Source organism: Kogia breviceps, chromosome 6, assembly GCF_026419965.1.
Source record: "Kogia breviceps isolate mKogBre1 chromosome 6, mKogBre1 haplotype 1, whole genome shotgun sequence".
Lineage (NCBI taxonomy): Eukaryota > Metazoa > Chordata > Mammalia > Artiodactyla > Physeteridae > Kogia > Kogia breviceps.
Window position 1 is genome coordinate 75,433,574 of NC_081315.1, and position 19,004 is coordinate 75,452,577.

At 44.5% G+C, this 19,004-nt stretch overlaps 1 long non-coding RNA gene and 1 other non-coding gene across 11 annotated transcripts; both read right to left on the reverse strand.

Annotated features, from left to right (window-relative positions):
- Positions 1-34: 34 nt before the first annotated feature.
- On the reverse strand, positions 35-17,442 carry LOC131757980 (uncharacterized). 10 transcript variants are annotated; one of them, XR_010841060.1, is made up of 10 exons: positions 17,053-17,442; positions 15,958-16,069; positions 13,694-13,790; positions 12,759-12,855; positions 11,121-11,182; positions 9,396-9,587; positions 8,342-8,597; positions 7,603-7,740; positions 2,372-2,428; positions 35-524 (listed from the first exon to the last, which is right to left on the reverse strand). It is a non-coding gene; the product is annotated as an uncharacterized lncRNA (long non-coding RNA). The 10 variants fall into 10 exon arrangements; XR_010841063.1 differs by lacking the exon at positions 9,396-9,587 and adding an exon at positions 4,320-4,443 and having other exon boundaries at positions 36-524; XR_010841057.1 differs by lacking the exon at positions 9,396-9,587 and adding an exon at positions 4,320-5,068 and having other exon boundaries at positions 36-524.
- On the reverse strand, positions 7,215-7,336 carry LOC131759041 (small nucleolar RNA SNORA26). Its single transcript, XR_009336374.1, has one exon. It is a non-coding gene; the product is annotated as a small nucleolar RNA SNORA26 (small nucleolar RNA).
- Positions 17,443-19,004: the final 1,562 nt, after the last annotated feature.

Below are 19,004 nucleotides of genomic sequence, written 5' to 3' on the forward strand. Positions count from 1 at the left end.
GGAAACAAAGTAAGCCATGATCAGAACTCCAAAATGGCATATAATCAACTTTATTCATAAGTTTTTGGAAATTTACATCTGACAACAACCAATGCCAAAGTTCAAACCTGCTACTCATGTTGGCTGTAAGTGAACTCCATCTTACATTTAGTTAAGCAATGCCCAAGGTCAGCTTTACATGCATTACTTAATCCTCACTACAACCCTCTTCATTGTAATTCAACAAATATGCCTGTCCTTGTGAAGCTTACATTCTACCAGAGAACAGACAATAGGTATACAAATAAGTTTATAATCTAGTCTGTCTCAAACCTCTTTAAAAGTGACCCTTGAGGGCTTCCCTGGTGGTGCAGTGGTTGAGAGTCCGCCTGCTGATGCAGGGGGTGCAGGTTCGTGCCCTGGTCCGGGAAGATCTCACATGCCGCGGAGCGGCTGGGCCCGTGAGCCATGGCCGCTGAGCCTGCGCGTCCGGAGCCTGTGCTCTGCAACTAGAGAGGCCACAACAGTGAGAGGCCCGCGTACCACTAAAAAAAAAAAATTAAAAAATTAAAAAATTAAAAATAAATAAAAGTGACCCTTGAGCACTGAATTCCAAGGGTCAGTAGCTATCAATCTTCTCCTGAAAGGAAATTCGATAACAAGAAACTTTATATCAGTTTTTGTCAAAAAGGCCACGGAGAAAGCAGTAGTGGCCTACCTAACCTTTACTGTTTTTCTCCATTTTACAGAAGAAAATTGAGATTGTGTCAAGAATCTAGATTTCTTTTCCTATCACTTCCCCCAATTGCTTAGAACAATCCTGCCGCTCTAATTCTAAACATCCCATGACCCTCATCTATCCAGGTACGACAAAATACCCAATAATGAAAGCTGAATGCTCATCTTTTAATGGTTTCCCTAGTTTCAGTACAAGAGTTTAACTACTGTTTGCTTACACACACAGGAAAGGAACAGACAGAGGACTCTGATCAGGAGCCCCCCTTACTATGCCCTGTACCACTGGAACAGTTTTCATATTTTATCTTCTTTTGATACCAATATCACTAAGAACAATAAACCCACTTCTAAGGATGTACCCAGAATACTGTTCATTTTTTGGCATAGCTTGAAACAACTTTTGAAATAATTTTCTCTATGTGAAGTTGTCAATTTGCTATAATGTTCATTAGTTCATTTATATTCAACTTTCAGCTGTCTTTTTGCAAAGTTGAGTAAGTATATGTAAGTATACATACAGGCATACCTCGTTTTATTGCTTCACTTTACTGCACTTTGCAGATACTGCATATTTTACAAATTGACGGTTTGTGGCAACCCTTTGTGGAGCAAGTCTGTTGGTTCCATTTTTCCAACAGCATTTGCTCACTTTGCATCTGTGTCACACTTTGGCAACTCTCGCAATATTTCAAACATTTTCATTATTATTATTATGTTTCTTATGGTGATCTGTGAAGTCACTATTGCAAAAAAGATTGACCTGATGAAGGCTCAGGTGATGGTTAGCATTTTATAGCAAGAAACTTTTTTTTTTTTTCAGTACGCAGGCCTCTCACTGTTGTGGCCTCTCCAGTTGCGGAGCACAGGCTCCAGACGCACAGGCTCAGCGGCCATGGCTCACGGGCCCAGCCACTCCGCGGCATGTGGATCTTCCCGCACCGGGGCACGAACCCGTGTCCCCTGCATCGGCAGGCGGACTCCCAACCACTGCGCCACCAGGGAAGCCCACAAGAAACTATTTTTAATAAAGGGATGTGCATTGTTTTATAGACATGTTGCTACGGCATACTTAACAAACTACAGTATAGTGTAAACATAACTTTTATTTGCACAGGGAAACCAAAAAAATGTGTGCGACTCCCTTTATTGCAGTGGTCTGGAACCAAACCCACAATATCTCCAAGGAATGACTGTGTATTTTTTCTTCTTTCCTCTGCTCTATGAAAGGTTGCATACTAGATACCAGCTCTGCATCTTCCTCTTATTTTCAGTAATGATATAGTCTTTGTTTTATTTTTTGGCTGCGCTGCATGGCACATGGGATCTTAGTTCCCCAACCAGGGATTGAACCCATGCCCCCTGCATTGGGAGTGTGGAGTCTTAACCACTGGACCACCAGGAAGTCCCAGTAATGGTATAATCTTTAGCAAGTTATCTACCCTTCCAATTTATTCATCTGTAAAACGGGAAGAACACTGTGTGAGAATTAAACGGAATAATGTAAGGACAGGAGCAACGGAGTGACACGTGCAATACAATAAATGCTACCTCCACTTGTTCCCTACAGCCCCCCTCGCTGCTGCTGCCCATAATCATAAGACAGCTACAACTCATACCAGACAAACGACCCTTAGACCGTAGATTAAATGCTCACGGGAAATCAGGAGAGTACAGCAGATCATCCCACATTAAATGGTCCACAGCTTTCTCCCTAAGGGAAATAAAGAGACAGTTTTCAGTCAGTTATTAAACACACTGTTTGAGACAAATTTAAAAGGATTTCCACAGAGCCTGTGTACATGTACACTGGATTCTTTCACCTTCCAACAAAACCAAGGTTTCCAAATTCCCTTATGTATTTGAACACATTCTCTGGTCTATCCAGAAAAGTCTAAAAAGTGTTACTGGGACGAAAACTTTTTCCTTACCAACTTAGGTTGAAGTACTTGGGGGCCTGTGAATTAACAGATTAATAGGAGCAAAGATTATTATACATGTAGGCAAGAGCATGCTGTAAGGAATAAGGATTTATATACCAGCTTAATAGGATGGGGGTGGGGTGGGGAAAGGTATTAAGGCCTCAGTGCGAAAGTATGGAAGGTTCTCCCAGGATGTATTTACACAGTTCGTTGGCAGGTCCTGATGCCAGAGAGGGCTTACAGCAGCTGAATACTTAGAAAGACCTGCTTTACTTATCAAAGGGAAGTAAAAAATTTTCAGAGAAAATTTTTTGTTTTGGTGTTTTTCTTTTATTTTTTTCCAGCAGCTGCTGTTTGTTCAGATGGTCTGTTTCACTAGTCATTATGCCATTTTGGTGAGGTTAGTCCCTTCATTTCCCTGTTATAACCTATCATGAAGTTTCATAGGCAAGGAGCTGGGGAGATTGCTGTGGGGAGACATGGATTAGAAGTCGGGAGGTAAGAGATCTGTGAACAAAAACACAGATAACAAGGATGAATATGCATAAAAGAGCAAATCCCAACACATAGCCCCATCTTTTACTGAACCAGTCTCTTATTCTCAAGGTCAGTCCAATCAATCAATGGTGCTTCACTCATTTAATGTAGGATGTCAACCTGTTCTCTTATACGGTTCAAACTATCCTGTACTTCTTTTGGTTCATTTACATACAAGCAGCACGGTCTGCCAATGATGGCACACTATGTTCCCTGTTGGGCAGCCTGTGTAGCCAGGAGACGGCGATTTCAGAGCACAGAGGCGAAACTGCTAACCCATGACGGACGTGCTTTCAAGGTCTGCGGGGTGCCAGTGAATCCTTGTTCCATGACTTTGGAAATGTTCAGAATTGCTTCTTCTAGATCAGAAGTTTTCAAGCTTGGAAAAAGGGTCCTTAATCAATCAGTATTGCGATACATGAGTGGCTTGCCTACAATGTCTGGTTGGATGCGTGGTGCTACTTTATGCCTGAAGGAGCCCAGGTTTGTAATCTGGCTAGCATTTAAAGTGGGATAACTAGTGAGGGAAGGTGTCAGGTAGCCAAGTCCACATCGCCCTGACCATTTAGGTGGGAACCCTTTATATACCTTATTGCCACATAAAATAAAACAGACCAGAGGTGTTCACAAACAAGGTCAGAGTGGTTCGAACCTGTGAGCTACTAGGTTGGAGTTTGGTGTCCACAGTGGCCTTTGTCATTAGTTATGTTGGTATCTGTATATCTCCATTTCCCATGTGCCTCTGTCAGGCTGTAAGAGCAAAACAGGCTATGAAATATCTGGTAAGAAGAGACCTTCAGTCTGGTTTTGGCAGCTATCGAGAAAGGTCATTCCAGAATTTTGGTCGACCCATTTGTGGCCTGGGGTATTGGGCAGACCAACCAGGGGAATAGCTGAGCTGTTCCAGGTCCTATTTGTGTGGCCTGCAGACCAGGAATACTATCCAGTGACTAGGCAAACATTTGCATCATTATAATAATCAGTCTGGAACTCATTTATACCGTCTTTGGAGGATTTGAAGGTGTCATCTGTGGAATCAAACCACAGTGTTTGATTACAGTATTGTTTTGGTATGTTACCTAGGAAGGGTCTGGTGCTATTTTTATTTTCAATACAAAGAGAAAATTCTCCCTCCAATACCCTCACCTGAGTGAAGGACGGACCTCGAGCTTCCATGGGGGTTCCCCAATGCCAAGTCACTCTGCCGTAGGAGGAAGCAGAGTACCTTCCATACATCCACTGTCCAGAATGGGTCCACCAGGTGCTTGCACTGGCAGGGACAAAACCTAGTTCAGGTTCTGGTGTGTTACTTAGATGCTGACATAACCAGCCATTAGACTGATTAGTTAAGGTGGCCAGGGTCTGAAAGATTGGTGTGAATGGGTGTTGTGGCCATGCTAAAACTGTTGAAAAAGCAGTAAGAATTCGCTGAACCAAGACATAGTCTGAAAGGGAGCCTGTAGTGGGGGAACAGAGGGAGGACAGGTTTAGACAAGCAACCTCCAGTCAGTCCTTCTGTAACTGAAAGAGGAAGGGTTTTGTTTAAATTTCTATGTCAGAAAATTCTGCAGGTCAGGCAGAGGTTTGCAAGGGAAGAGAAATGGAGACAAAATTCTTGATCAGAGATCTTGGGTAAAGCTGTCTACTTCGTGGTGTCGCCTGCTTCTGGAGCCTGAGTAAGCTCTTGAAATGCTCAATTTAAGGTCACACATAGGGATGGCCTTCTAATTGTCCTGGGGGGGGTGGTGAGGATATGGATCTAGCTTGGTATCTCATGTGAATCCAGGACTTTTATTCTGATGACAGGGTAGATGGTCAGCAGTACTTCCTAAGGCCTCTCCCAGCAGGGTGACAATGTACGTTTTCTTCTAAAAATGTTGATGTATACTCATCTCCTGGAAGAAAGGGATGGCAAGGCCTGTCAGTGAGGATTATGCTTTTTTTCACCTGTTGATGAGATGCACCAAGTATAGAAGTTCTTGTATATAACCAGTCAGAGTACTGAATTGTTCGCTCAAGTCCCCATGTTACTTGCCCAATCCAGGAATGGAAGGTTTAGAGATGCCAGCTGGCACTGGGGTGACTAAAAACTATTTCAAAAGGGGTCCATTTGGAGTATCCTGGATCTGTATAAGGGCCAGAGATAATGCTTCTAGCCATATAAGTCTAGTTTCTAGATAGATTTATTTCCCCCCCCGGCATTCTTTTTCATGTCTACATTTTAAGGTCTTCCTTCCTGAGGATAAGGGATGGTAGGGAGTATGAAATGTTAATGAATATCCTCTCAGAGTCTTTGTGAGCAAGTGATTTGTTTCTGCTGTACAGTGAGTTCCTTGGACAAACTAATGGTTACCAGTGGAGGCGGGGGGAGGCAATATAGGGGTGGAGGACTGGAGGGTACAAACTATTGGGTTTGTAGGCTACAGGGATGTACTGTACAACACGGGGAATACAGCCAATATTTTGCAACAACTGTAAATGGAGTGTAACCTTTAAAATTGTATGAAAAATTTAAAAATTTTTTAAAAAAAGTTCCTTCATCAGATTCAGTTCATAAAGAAATGCCTAAACAAGGAATAATCTAAGTTATTAAGTTTGTTACAACTGTTGTGGCATCAGTATGTCTAGCTGGCTAGCACAGACCATCCACTAAACATGCAGACAATAACTAAACAGTGAAAAGAGCCTAGGGCTGAAGAAGTCTATAACGTCCACCTGGAGTGCCATAAAGGACACTGTGGGTCTTGGAGGACTCCCTGAGCTACACTGGTTACCTCCAGAAACTTGGTAAGATTTATAGGTGGTACACTGGGAAATAATTTGTAGGAAGTACCAGTACCTGCAGAGGTCAAGAATCTGTGGAACTGCCAAAGTGTGCTAACAGCCTGACAGACTCTAAAGGCCTATCTAGTCAGTGTAAATGTTTGCAGCTTTCCCTTTTGCCAATGTATCAGCCCTAGGAAGAGCTATGAATTTTGTAGCTTGGGCTGATTTTCTAGCAGGCAGCATGCAGCAAGTGTTTGCTGTGGAACAGTTAGCTTCCCTGAAAATTTTGTTTACAAGAGTCATCACACAGAAGAGCATGTCTGGCTTGCTAAAGGACATGTCCAAGAGGTCTTCTTGTGGTTTAGAAATCATCTCGATGGTTGTAAGGTAACCATGTGGAATGGCTCTTTATCATGAGGGGTTTAAGAGTATTAGAGGTGCAAGATGATGGAGGGGTAGTTAACGGGCCTGTTCATAGGTGGTCTTTCATTGAGTAGAGAGGTGTTGTGTTTCATGGACTTGTAAGAACTGATACAGCATGGGAACAAAAAGGTGAAAAGGGTAAACTTGTGTAAGGCTACTGGCTTGTGAATCAGGGTGGCAGCCAAATTAATGTACTTAGGCAGAGGGGCATGTCTGATGACACAGGGTCCAACTGACATGAGAAATATTCTTTGGGGTATATGTGAAAAGGAAAAGGTTGTCCTGGAATACCTGCATCTATCCCACTCTTCATGACAATCAATATAGGTGGAAAGGTTTGTCAAAACTGAGTAATCTGAGGGCTAGGAGATGGACAATGTGAATTTCAATGCTTCAGTAAAGGATTCTGTGGTATATCTGGGAGGAAGGCATATAAAGGTTTGGCAGGGACAGCAAAGTTGGTAATCCATTGGTGGCAAGAGCCAGATGCCCATAAAGATTCGCATAATTGTTCATCCTTGGGAGAGGGATGGACAAAAGTTTGAGTCAAAGCATTTGGGGTGAGTTTTTGCATACCCTGAGATACTTCATGACAGGAGGAGGTAACTATTATTTCTACCCAGTGAAGTGTGACTCTGGAGGTTTTATGACCTTTGTCAGCTGGTGCATTTAGATGTTCTTCTCAATTTATAGTCTTTATATCATTCTAGTGGGTTGTCCCTGCCTTCAATGACAAATACCAACACTTGTACTATCAATGCTAAGGTTAAGTTTGACTCCATCACTTCCGCTCTGAGCTGTGTAAAAATATCACAAAGGTGCTCACAATGAAAGGAAATTTCCTTTTGGTTCAGCTGTGACTCCAGACAGGATCCAAAGAGGAGTTCTACAATCTCTTCTCTGGGTTTTATGGAGACTTTCTTTGCCCTTCTGTGTTAGCCTCTTAAGACACTGCGTCAACCTTAAAAGGGCACAGGAAAGGGCGATTTGGGTTTTTCAGTGTTCTCTATGATTTCCTGCATTCCTCTCTCGTCAGTGTCAGTGGACCTCAGCAGTTTCTTTAACCGAGTCTGAAAACCCACTAGAAGCAGCTGTTCTGCTTGTGAACGTCCGTTTCCTTTGTTAAAGGAGAGCCGGATTCGGGCCTTTGCACCAAACACGTGATTGGGAACCCTCCAGTCGTCACTGGCCACGTGCTCGAGCCCAGGTCATTTCATTTCACTCAAAGACAGATACATACCTGCGCTTAGAACTCAGGCCACTGCACCCGCAGTCGTTGGAGACAAACTCCCCAGGCTCACGGTCGGTCCGAGACTCGCTGTTGCCACCGCAGGCTGGGCCTGGCCCGAACCCACTGCAAAGTAGCCAAGGCTGCGCCCTGGGGAAGCAAAGCGCAAACTTGTTACCACGCGGGCCAGCAGGCCGGGAAGCCTCCGGGAAGCTGGGCGCAGTGTGTGTGCCTCGCGCGGCCCCGGGACGGCCACTGCCGTCCCCTCCCTCCCACCCCTCCCCGGGCCGCCGAGGGCTGCTCTACTCCTGCGTTCTGGCCGCCGGGAGCAGCCGAGCTCCGGGTGGGCAAAGCTCGAGGGGACGGCGAGGCGAGCCCAGCCCCACCCGGGCCCGCGGACCGGCCGGGAACCCTCCCTCCCGCAAGAGGCCAAGAGGCCAAGAGACCGGAGACCAGGGTAACACTCACCGCCCAACTCCGTGGGAAAAAGAGACCCACGACCCGCTGAGACCCAGCAGGTCAGGCGGGACCTGGAAGAGGGCTGCGGGGCGGGCAGCCAATCCCCGGGACGATTGGGGAGGGGGCGGGACGGGAGGAGGGCCGTGGGGTAGGCAACCAATCCCAGAGAAATCTCGGGCCGACAGGGGCGGGGCCCCTTTCGACTTCGGCTGCGGCGGGAGAACTAGCTGACAGTGCGCCGAGCGTGCTTTTTGGAGGCTCGGGGAGTCCGCGCGCGGAAACCGGGATTTACCTGGAGCTTCCCCAGGCCTTAGCCCTCGTGCATCTGGTTCTCCCAGGCCAACGTTCCTTCCACAAGAACTCTCCTAGCGAGGGCTTCTCCTGTATCCTCTCCTCGGGTTAGCGCCTGGTCCAGGGCTCCCAGTCACACAACCCCCTAGAATGCTGAGCTGCTCGTTCCTATGCCACAGTTTAATTTATTTTGAGTGCCTACTATGTGCCATGCACCCTTCTAGTCTTTAAAAGGCGAAACAAAGGCCTTTGACATTCTAGTGGAGAACAAAAACAAAATCAAGATGTAAAAATAAAGTGTCGTAGGGTAATAAGTGATAAGGAGAAAAACCTAAGTATTTTATTATAACTTGGAAAACTAAAGATAGAGACAGTAGTCTTTGCTGTGAACAAATGCCCCTTATGGCACTAAGAAACAAAGAAGTAAGACTTATCATGACTAGTTACCGTGCTGCTTTGGAAAATATATTTCACTGTAGAAATGACTAAATATGATGGAAGGCTCTTTACCAGAGATCCCGAGTAGGGTCCTATTTGGATCCATATTGCAGAGGGGACCAAGATGGACAAGGACAATGGCCCTGGGCTGCGGGACACATGGGCCACAGTCCTGGTGGCAGTCACTAGTGAGAGGATGCTCGGGAAGGAGGCTGTCATGGGGATGGGATAGTGGTCTTCAAACCCTTCAGATTCCCAGATCTCCTCTCCCAGCCCTGAATAGGCCTGCAGCCTGCTTTATTCTTCCCAGTGTTCTGCCAGCTGGGGGGGACCCTTCCCCTAGAGCGGCACCAATCCCACTGCTCTGGTCTGGGCTCCAGTCCTATTGGCTTCCTCAGCCCTCCCAGGCTGTTTATTTTTTATCTCCTGCCTCTTCAAATTTCTCTCTCTTTTGCTCTTCAGTCTGGCTCAAGAAATGGGTGTAACCACTATTCACACTGCCCTTTGCTTATGCTGATTCACTGCCCCATTTATAACTGTTTATTTCATTGATGTCTCTTTTCCTCCCTCTCCCTTTTAAATGAAATTACATTTTATTTTCCCCAAGCTATTTTTACCTTCCAAAACATGGGTGTTTTCACAGTATAGCTGAGTAAAGCCAGGGGTGAGGGGAACAGTGATTGTGAAATAAAGTGGAAAGAGAGAAATGCTCAGTCCTTGGAAGGAATTGCCTCCTGTTGGGCTGTGTTTATTCATTTATAGAACTCATATGTATTGACAACTACCATATGCCAAGCCCTGTGGTAGACCTAGAGGTACATAGATAGTAAGAAAAAGAAACAGAACAAATCATAGATGGACCTTGCCCATGTGGAACTTTTAGTCTAATGGGTAAAACACATTAATACAAGAATCACATTTTTAAAACGTGAAATTACCACTTAACAGCTAAGATGGAGGTCAGAAACTCAGCTGTGAGGTTGAGGAAGGGGTGATTAAGCAGAAAATTGAAGACGAGTTTATGAGGCAAAGCAGAGGAGCCTGGGGTTTAGTTCCACGTAGAGGGAAGAGCATGTGCAGAGTGTGGGCTCCAGGAAGGAGCTCAGCGCATTCATGGAAATGTACGAAGGCTGCTGTGACTTCTGCACAAAAAGCCAACAGATGGGGATGGAGAGAGATGCAGGATAGGCATGATATAAACTGGGCTTGGGGGTAGGGGACTGGGGTGTGGAGGGCGGGGTAATCTGGAGATGCTGGTGGCTGCCAGATCTTGTAGACCATAATATTGCCCATAAATAATGCTCATTAATAATGTGCTGTATACATGCAGGTCAGTAAAAGTTGACGTCTGCAAGGCTGGCATGTGTTCAGGCCAGCATGTTGAAGACAGTAAGAGCTAACCTTTATTGCCCACTTACTACATGCTCTGAACTCCTTTAACTGCTCTACACAGATTAGCTTATTTACTCCTTTCAGCCACCTACTGGGTACACAATTTCTCATTTTGTACCAGAGGACCCACATATTGCTAATATTTTGTGAGAGCTGTTCTCCTGCCACTCTAATAGTTTAGGTGGCTGGTAAACATATTAGGAATTGTGAGCACATCCAAACAGTGGGTCAGGTTCCTCCCCAACATGTGTACACAAACATAACCTTAAGGAAGGAAACAAATCATAGCTGCAATGGCCAAATGGTGGACACAGGATGGCAGCATGGAATTCTCAATTTCTGTAGCTTTGAAGGTGCTTTTCCCTAAAAGTGATTGTAGAATTCAATTAGAACTCTGAGAAAATCTAGAATTATGTTGATAGCCATATTAGAAGTTGCATGTTGACCAGCTGAACCTGAACAATGGTACTTGCTGTCCTATAGTATTTGATTATACTGGATTTTAAACATTGCTTTTTCTTAAAAAAAAGCGCTCTTTAAAATAATTACATGTTATCCATGAGAAATGGAAAATTGCCTGCCATGTCAGTAAACAAAGGATGTCACAGTCATTAGCGATTGCAGCCGCATCCGAAGATAACCTGGTGAGCCCCGAGGGAACTCAGGAAGGAAAAGAATACCTGCCATCTAGCAGCCAGCAGACTGCAGCCACTCCCTATGGTGAGTTCTGAGTTAACACCAATGTGAAAACACTGGATACTGGCCTGGAGAGCTGAGGTGCATATCAAAGGAATGACTTCAGTGAGCCCAGATTCTTGCATCTTCCTATGCATAGAAAAGCGCTAAATTCCTAAACTTGAGATATCTGGTTTTCTTTAATTTACAATAATCTTTTGACATTCAGACTACCTGCCCTTTGTTGCAAAACTCCTATATGTCCTGGCCCTTACCTCGCCTCCTTGGAGCAGTTCTCTCAGGGTTACTGGAGATGCTGCCTCCTGGGCTTGAAGTCCTAAAAATTTCCACCAAATAATACATAACTCTCAACTTTTAGGTTGTGAATATATATTTTTAGTCAACATCCATTATGCTTAGCATCCAATGTACTCTATGAAAGTAGTATATAAATTATATTTGGCCAGTTAAACTAATTAGCATAAGGTATCCAATTGAAAGTACAGCAAAAAATGTACTATTTAATTATATTAAAGAAAATGGAGTGAAGAGCTAGACCTGCTTTTTCAGTAGCACAATTTAATGAGACTGCTTCAGATGAGTCCTGTTCTACATCAGAAAAGGAACACGAATCCCTCCAGCTTCTATTTCTGGCTCTACCACAGGCTTTGCTATTATACCCAGAGAAAGATAGAACGTACTACTTTCTTTCCATCTGCAAAATGCAGGCAATGCTTTTAGCCTTTTTCACAGGAGGGGCAAGATTAATGAGAGCCACAAATGACCTTGACCTGTTTTGTAACTGTAGATGCCTTTTTATTGCTATATTTTCATGAAAAATGAAAATCTGCTGGATCTTTGTTTTTCTGACGAGTTAATATTAGGCTAAAACTTTAAAGTCTGGAATATGTACTTTATCAGCTGCTCTTTAACATTCCAGTATCCAAATTTAAACAAAAGGAGAATAAGATAAATCTTTCAAGTGATAAAACAGTAGGAAGGAAGTGAAAGGGCTGCCTTATAAATTGAGGTCTATTTGTTTTTTCAAAACTGTTATTTGCAGTAAGATTAATAAGACTGAAATACATTATTAAAGCCATGTTGAATGAGGCTAGCTTGCTGGAAAAAACATGCCAAAAGTAAGTTGGTGTGTCAGGATATGGTCCATGTGTTTACATGTCAAGCCAGTTGAGAAGTTTGTGACAATGTGCTTTAGAATGATTGTTGATCACTCTGAGATCTTTCCATCAATCCCAATACTGATGCCACAGGCCTGGGACTGATGGTACATGAAGGAAGAAAAATTCTTAAACGTGGTGCTTTTGCAGTGCTGACTAGTCAGAGAATATCTTTTCCATCCTAGGTAATGGTTACTGGTCTACATCACTGTAGGAGAACGCAGTCCTTATTTCGCAATTAGGTCAGATACACATTATGATTTACTTGTTTTTGAGAGACAGAATCTAGGTCAGAATCATAAGGAACGAAATCAACTATTTCAAAATACGTAGCTGGTTAGTGGGAAGTGCTTAATTCCCTATGCCTATAGGTTCCAGAGGTATTTCTAGTAGAATAACATGCTTGTCTGTCTCTGCTCCCTTCCTTCTTCTTCCCCAGGGAAGGAAGGGCTTCTCTCCTGGATGAGTTTGAAGAAGGAGCAGAGCAGGAAGGGGCAGCCTCTCCCTACCTCTGGGGCTCTGAGACCAGCTGAGCTGCAGTTGCTGATGTGAATTCTGTTTACTGCAACTGAGTCCATGTAACATATTTGCTTTGTGCTTCTGGCCATGCTATTATTAATGTTTGTTATCTGGACTCTGGGATGAATTTTACATAATGAAGAAAATTAATCCATATTCATTAAATTCTCCCATATCAAGTCTTATCTTATTTCAGAAACTCAAAGGAGAAATCACCCGTTTTATAGATGCCAGAATCCAGATGAAATGTAAAATAATGGATATTCTGTCTTTTGCTTGTGTTCACATTCTTCCATATTCTTCATGGCAGTGGCTGTAGAAGTATAGAGGGAATGGGAAAAGTGCAACGTTTTTACATATACTTTTCCTACTTTAATTTTAACTAAGACTGTGGGCTGTACGAGGCCATCTCCTTAGGTCTAACATAGTAGCTAACACACATTTGAAGCTCAACACATATTTGTTGACTGAATGAATTATTAAATTCAGGGCATTTTAATTGAAAATGTTTAAAAACCATTTTAAGGTATTTCATAATGCCCTTAATCAAATTCAATAATAGATTACTTACAGTTAATCTGATCCAGCCTGGGGGGTCTTACCAAGCTCCTTTTTGGGCAGACCCATCACGAAGGTCATGTGTACACAACTGAGGAAGCTTTTAAGCATTTATCACACAGAGGAGGGAACTACCACATTAGCATAGACCTCACATAAATATATAATACAGAAATACAGAATCCCAGCCAAACACTGCTGGATGGGAAGAGTTAAAAAGGATAGCATCCATCATGGACACTGATTACAAGGAAAATGATATCAGCCCTCTGGGGCCTGAAGCTCTAGCCTGTGCCCATTAATGGCTGTCATTCATCATCTACCTCAACTTAGCCTGTGCCTGATGAGCCCCTTTCTACTTACTAAGTGTACTTCCTCTGCCTCCCTCTAACCTTTCTACATCACATCCTCCAACTGCCTGTCCTTGCTCCAGATGACATATACCGCTAGGGGTTCTCCCTCTCCTTCCCCAGACTCAAGGGGACTCTCATCTTCAGCCTCATGGGTGAAGGGTGGTCTCACTTCCATTCATGCACTTAATTGGGCAACAGGCACTAATTGAGCACCAGCTGTGTTAGCACCGGGCTACGTGCCTGGGATACAAAGATGATCCAAACATAATCTTGGTTCTCCAAGAGTTCATGGATGACGGTCAGACAGTAAGTGATGTGGTCAAGGTAGCACCGGGCACTGTGGAGACAGAAATGAGACACAAAACCAGCCCCAGAAGAGTTCCAGGAGCAGGGCCTCCTTCCTCAGGTTGCCATGTCCCAGAAGAGATGGAGGTGGAGGTAGGCTTGAGAATTTTTTTTTTTTAATTTCTATTTGTTTTTACAGTAAGTCCTTGTTGGTTATCTACTTTAAAAATAGCAGCATGGGGCTTCCCTGGTGGCACAGTGGTTGAGAGCCGCCTGCCGATGCAGGGGACACAGGTTTGTGCCCCGGTCTGGGAAGATCCCACGTGCCGCAGAGCAGCTCGGCCCGTGAGCCATGGCCGCTGAGCCTGCGCGTCCAGAGCCTGTGCTCCACAACGGGAGAGGCCACAACAGTGAGAGGCCCGCGTACGGCAAAAAAAAAAAAAAAAATAGCAGCGTGTACATACATGTCAGTTCCAAGCTCCCTAACTATCCCTCCCCACCACTATTCCCTCCCCACCCCAGTAACCATAAGTAACCATAAGTTGGTTCTCTAAGTCTGCCTTTATTTTGTAAATAAGTTCATTTGTATAATTTTTCTTTTTTAGATTCCACATATAAGCGATATCATATGATCTTTGTCTTTCTCTGACTTGCTTCATTTAGTATGATAATCTCCAGGTCCATTTATGTTGCTGCAAATGGCATTATTTCACTGTTTTTAATAGCTGAGTAGTATTCCATTGTATATATGTACCACATCTTCTTTATCCATTCCTCTGTCAATGGACATTTAGGTTGCTTCCGTGTCTTGGCTATTGTAAACAGTGCTGCAATGAACATTGGGGTGCATGTATCCTTTTGAACCATGGTTTTCTCTGGATATATGCCCAGGAGTGATTTTGCTGGATCATATGGTAGCTCTATTTTTAGTTTTAAAGGAGCCTCCATACTGTTCTCCATAGTGGCTATACCAATTTACATTCCTACCAATAGTGTAGGCGGGTTCCCTTTTCTCCACACCCTCTCCAGCATTTATTGTTTGTAGATATCTTGATGATGGCCATTCTGACTTGAGACTTGAGAATTTTGAACAAGTCCCAGATCCAGAACAAAAGGCTTTGTGAAGCTGAGTTTGTGCTCAGGCGAAGAGGAATAGTTAGATGTGGGCTCAGCAGAGGAAGGAAAGGAAAGTTCTGCAGACGTTACAGAAAATGTCAGTTTAGATTTGCGGGCTTAGAAACAGCACTCATCCCTCTTTTTGATGGGGCCTAATTGGCACTTTTTAAAAATTGGGGTTAGAGAATCAGGGCTAAGGCATAAAAAGGGTCCATTTACTAAAATTCTTATAATACATCAGGAAAAATTATGTGTGTGCTGTAGGTATTTTACTGCCATTTTAGAAGAGGTTTATGGTTTCTTAACAAGCTTCATTCGTTATAACGTGTATACTTGTATAGACCAGTTCAGGAGAAAGCTTAATTGACATTAATCCCAAAGGTGTTGATGGGAAGGGCTTTTTTTGTTTGTTTGGTTGTCTTTGAAGTGAAGATCAGAGGTGATTATTTGTCACCCACAAAACTTTGATGTTTTCCTGCCCTAATGCTCACAGTCAGGATGTAAACACAAATATACACTGGCAACATCCACAATCACTTTATGACTAGGTGAGAAATTTGTTAAGGAAAATATTTGTTACTGCTCAATGTGGCTTTGAAATGTTCCTGGGCCCCCTGGAGGGAAAGCAAGTTCTAGAACAGAAGTATTAACATCCATTAACAAACAAAGTCTACATAAAAAGCCAGTTTAACAGACTGCAAATGAATGTATCAAAATGGCAAAGAAAAAAAGGAAAAGGTTGGTGGGGGAATGGGGGGGACACTTGCTTTAGTACAGTTGGAGTGGAAGTGTATAAGGATGTGAGTCTGACTGAGTTTTGGAGCCGGACAGGCTCAGCTTTGAATCCTGGCTCTGTTATTTGCTAGTTGTGTGCCTTCAAGCAAATTACATCTTCTCAGCTTCCTCATAAATAAAATGGAGATAATAATATTGCTGTTAGGATTAACTGCAATTACATAGTTAAGGTGCCTAATATATAAGTACACGCTCAAAATGGTAGATATGTTGATCTTGAGCAAAACAGTAATTTCACAAAATTTTAACTGATGTCTAAAACGATATGGTATGAATTTTAAGTGTACTAAATGCCCCAAATGCCCTACCTTGCCAGCTCTTCATGGTATGATATTGGCTTATGTGTTTCATTGTTGCCATGGATGCTGAAGATGCCAGAGAGGATTCATCAAAGGATATGGATGAAACCTGGTAGAGAACCTGAGGACCAATTTATTCACACACATAACTACAATGATTCCATATGTTGTATTAACACAAGCATCGATGAGTTCTGGTTATATCTGGCTCTTACAAATATTATCCTCTGCTTAATTTATAACCTGATATACCTAGGTGGAAGTAGTACTTTTGTTAGGTAGTTAGACATTAGCAGCAAGGAGGTGACAGAGGTGAGAAAACCAAGACGAAATCAAGTCACACACCCAGCCATCTGGGGATTCTCCCTTGACACCACCCAGACGGGTAAAACTATGGTCGTGTGGTGGGCAGCTTATCCTGATAATAGAGGGGGCACAGTAACACAAGGGGAGGTCCCCCCGGCTGCGCATGCCCAGACCACACAGGCGTATAACCTATAGTAAACCCAAACTCATTATACTATAATTATAAAAAAATCTACATGTGGTTTTGCCGCCCCGCCCCACCGTGAGCGTTTCTTAGCGATTCAAGGGTGAGAGCATGCGCAGCAGTAAACTTGTTACATAGCTCGGGACTGTCAATCAAATAATGATCCCCTGTCACTCACCCCCGCCTCCCTGCAAAATACTCCTTTAAAGAACCTTTAAGCGTGTATAGGAATGCTGCTTTCCATTCGCAGAAACAGCCCGCTCTCTCTCCCTCTGAGAGTGTACCTTTGGGTCAATAAAATTTGCTTTGGCCTTGCTTCACTTCGCTGAAACAGCCCGCTCTCAGAAACAGCCTACTCACTCTCTCTCTCTCTCTCTCTCCCTCCCCCTCCTCCCCCTCCCCCTCCTCCTCCTCCTCCCTCCTTCTCCCCACCCCCCACCCCAGAGTGTACCTATGCTTAAATAAACTTTGCTTTGTGCTTAAGCTTAACGGGGTAGTTTGCAATTCTTTGCTTACTATTGTGAACCGAGATTGCTGATCCGGGCCTTCCGTTGACCTCCTCGGTTCAAGCTATTTTGTTATAACGTATGTCCACCCGGTGACACTGCTCTTACCGTGAGTCGAATCCGCAACGGTACGTTTGGGCCACTGCCTAGTAGCTCCTCCGGCTTTCTGATCAGAGGTATGTTTGCGACGCCCTGCTTTGCTGCTTCCCCGCGCCTGCTTTGCAGCTTCCCGCAGCCTGCTTTACGGCTTCCCCGCTTTCGCGTTCGCTGAAGGTAGTATTGCGCCCGCCGGGTGCTTTGCACCTTCCCAGGCTTTCGTCCGTTTGCATGACAGTTGCCCCTCCTGTCTTACATGCCTCTGCTCCTTGCCTCACATGCCTCTGCTCCCTGCCTCATTCACCTGAGAAGGGACTACTGTGTCGCTAACGTGAAATGGCCCTAATGCTGTTGTATTTTCCTACTCACAACTCTCCTTCCCGGCCTCTCGCTTGCGTCCTTCACCACTGCCGGCAGCAACGGTGGACGAATTGCCACCTTCTGACTCTGTCAAGTGTTTACACCTCTCCTGTCAAGCCGACCTCCCTGATCAGCTTCCTTGAATTACGGCTATAGAGAAGGCGTCACACCTCTCTCGGGCTCAGCTCACTAGACCTCCTAATCATTTTTTCTGTCACTGACTGGAACCAAGATTAACAGTGGGACTCTGGGAGGTCTTTTTCTCACTTGCATTTCGGGACCCTTCTTTCCTCTTCTGAGACTCGAAGGAGCTTTCTTCTGTGGATAGGTCAGGCTGATGGCCGCCCCGAACACCCAATCTGTTATATTTGTGAGGACTTCCAGCAGTTCCATACACCACTTTTTGGCCAGACCGCTCTAATTTGGGATCCCCTCATTCTTTTCCTTGTCGTCTCAAACATCTGTTTTGCATGGTCCCTAAGGAAAACCAACTTTTCCTCCGCTCAGCCACCCAGAACAGTTTCCATCACTTACTAGACCTTGCTGATTGCCAGCCTGTCAGGAATCTCCAGGGACTTGCCTTTACGGTCCTGATCACCTGCATAGGAGCCTTGGCCCACTGGCAATGAGAAAGAAGGAATAGCCACGCTATTATGAGATTCAGGAACCAGAGAGTACAAACAAATGGCTCGTTAAGGAGAGGGACACTCTATTGGTGACACAGCCTTAATGTGGTATAGTTCCTCTACCTAAAAACCAATTGCTCATCCAAGTGAGAGAATCTCTGTAGGTGACACAACCATTGGCACATGGTCTGTTCCTCTCCCTGAATGTTGCATGTCCTCACTGCCAGTAAGGCAGGGGGATCTCTGTTGGTGACACTGCCTTTGGGCCAGAGGGGACAGACAGTAGTCCTGGAGGGCTATGGCCAGGGCCCTCCACTGATACCAGGAGGAGGGGACGGCCTCTCCTGCAGGTGGTCGGGGATACCAGGACGCTGAGACTCCCCTGACCTCAGTGTTGTGTATTCTCTCTTTCCAGATGGGTAACCAAACCTCTGGCCTCCTGCTGCCCAAGCCTCCCTTAGGCTGCATCCTCAAGCACTGGTCAGCCTTTGACCCTGACACCCTAAAGAAAAAGAGAATGGTCTTTTTCTGCAACACTGCTTGGCCCCAGTGTAAGCTGGGGAGCCAAGAAGAGTGGCCCTTAAATTATAGCATTAACTTTAATACCATCCTTCAACTAGATCTATTCTGCAAACAGCAAGGAAAATGGAGCGAGATTCCCTATGTTCAAGCCTTTTTCGCTCTTAGAGATAAGGAAGAACTCTGCACGACTTGTAAAATTGACTCTGCTGTGCTGGTCCTGATGGGACGGCCCCCATCCTCTCCTCGAGAGGATCCATCTGAGCGAGGCCATGCTAAAAGGGAACCTGAGCCAAATGAGAGCCAAAGGGAGAAAATCTTTAAACCTGGGGATAGCACTAAACCCACCCCATTCTCCATCTATATTCCCCTTTGCCACCAACAGCCCCCTTAACGCCTTACCTGGGAGATCTGACTCCCACAAGGCCTCCCCCTAGAATTTGCTCTTTGGTGGAGACA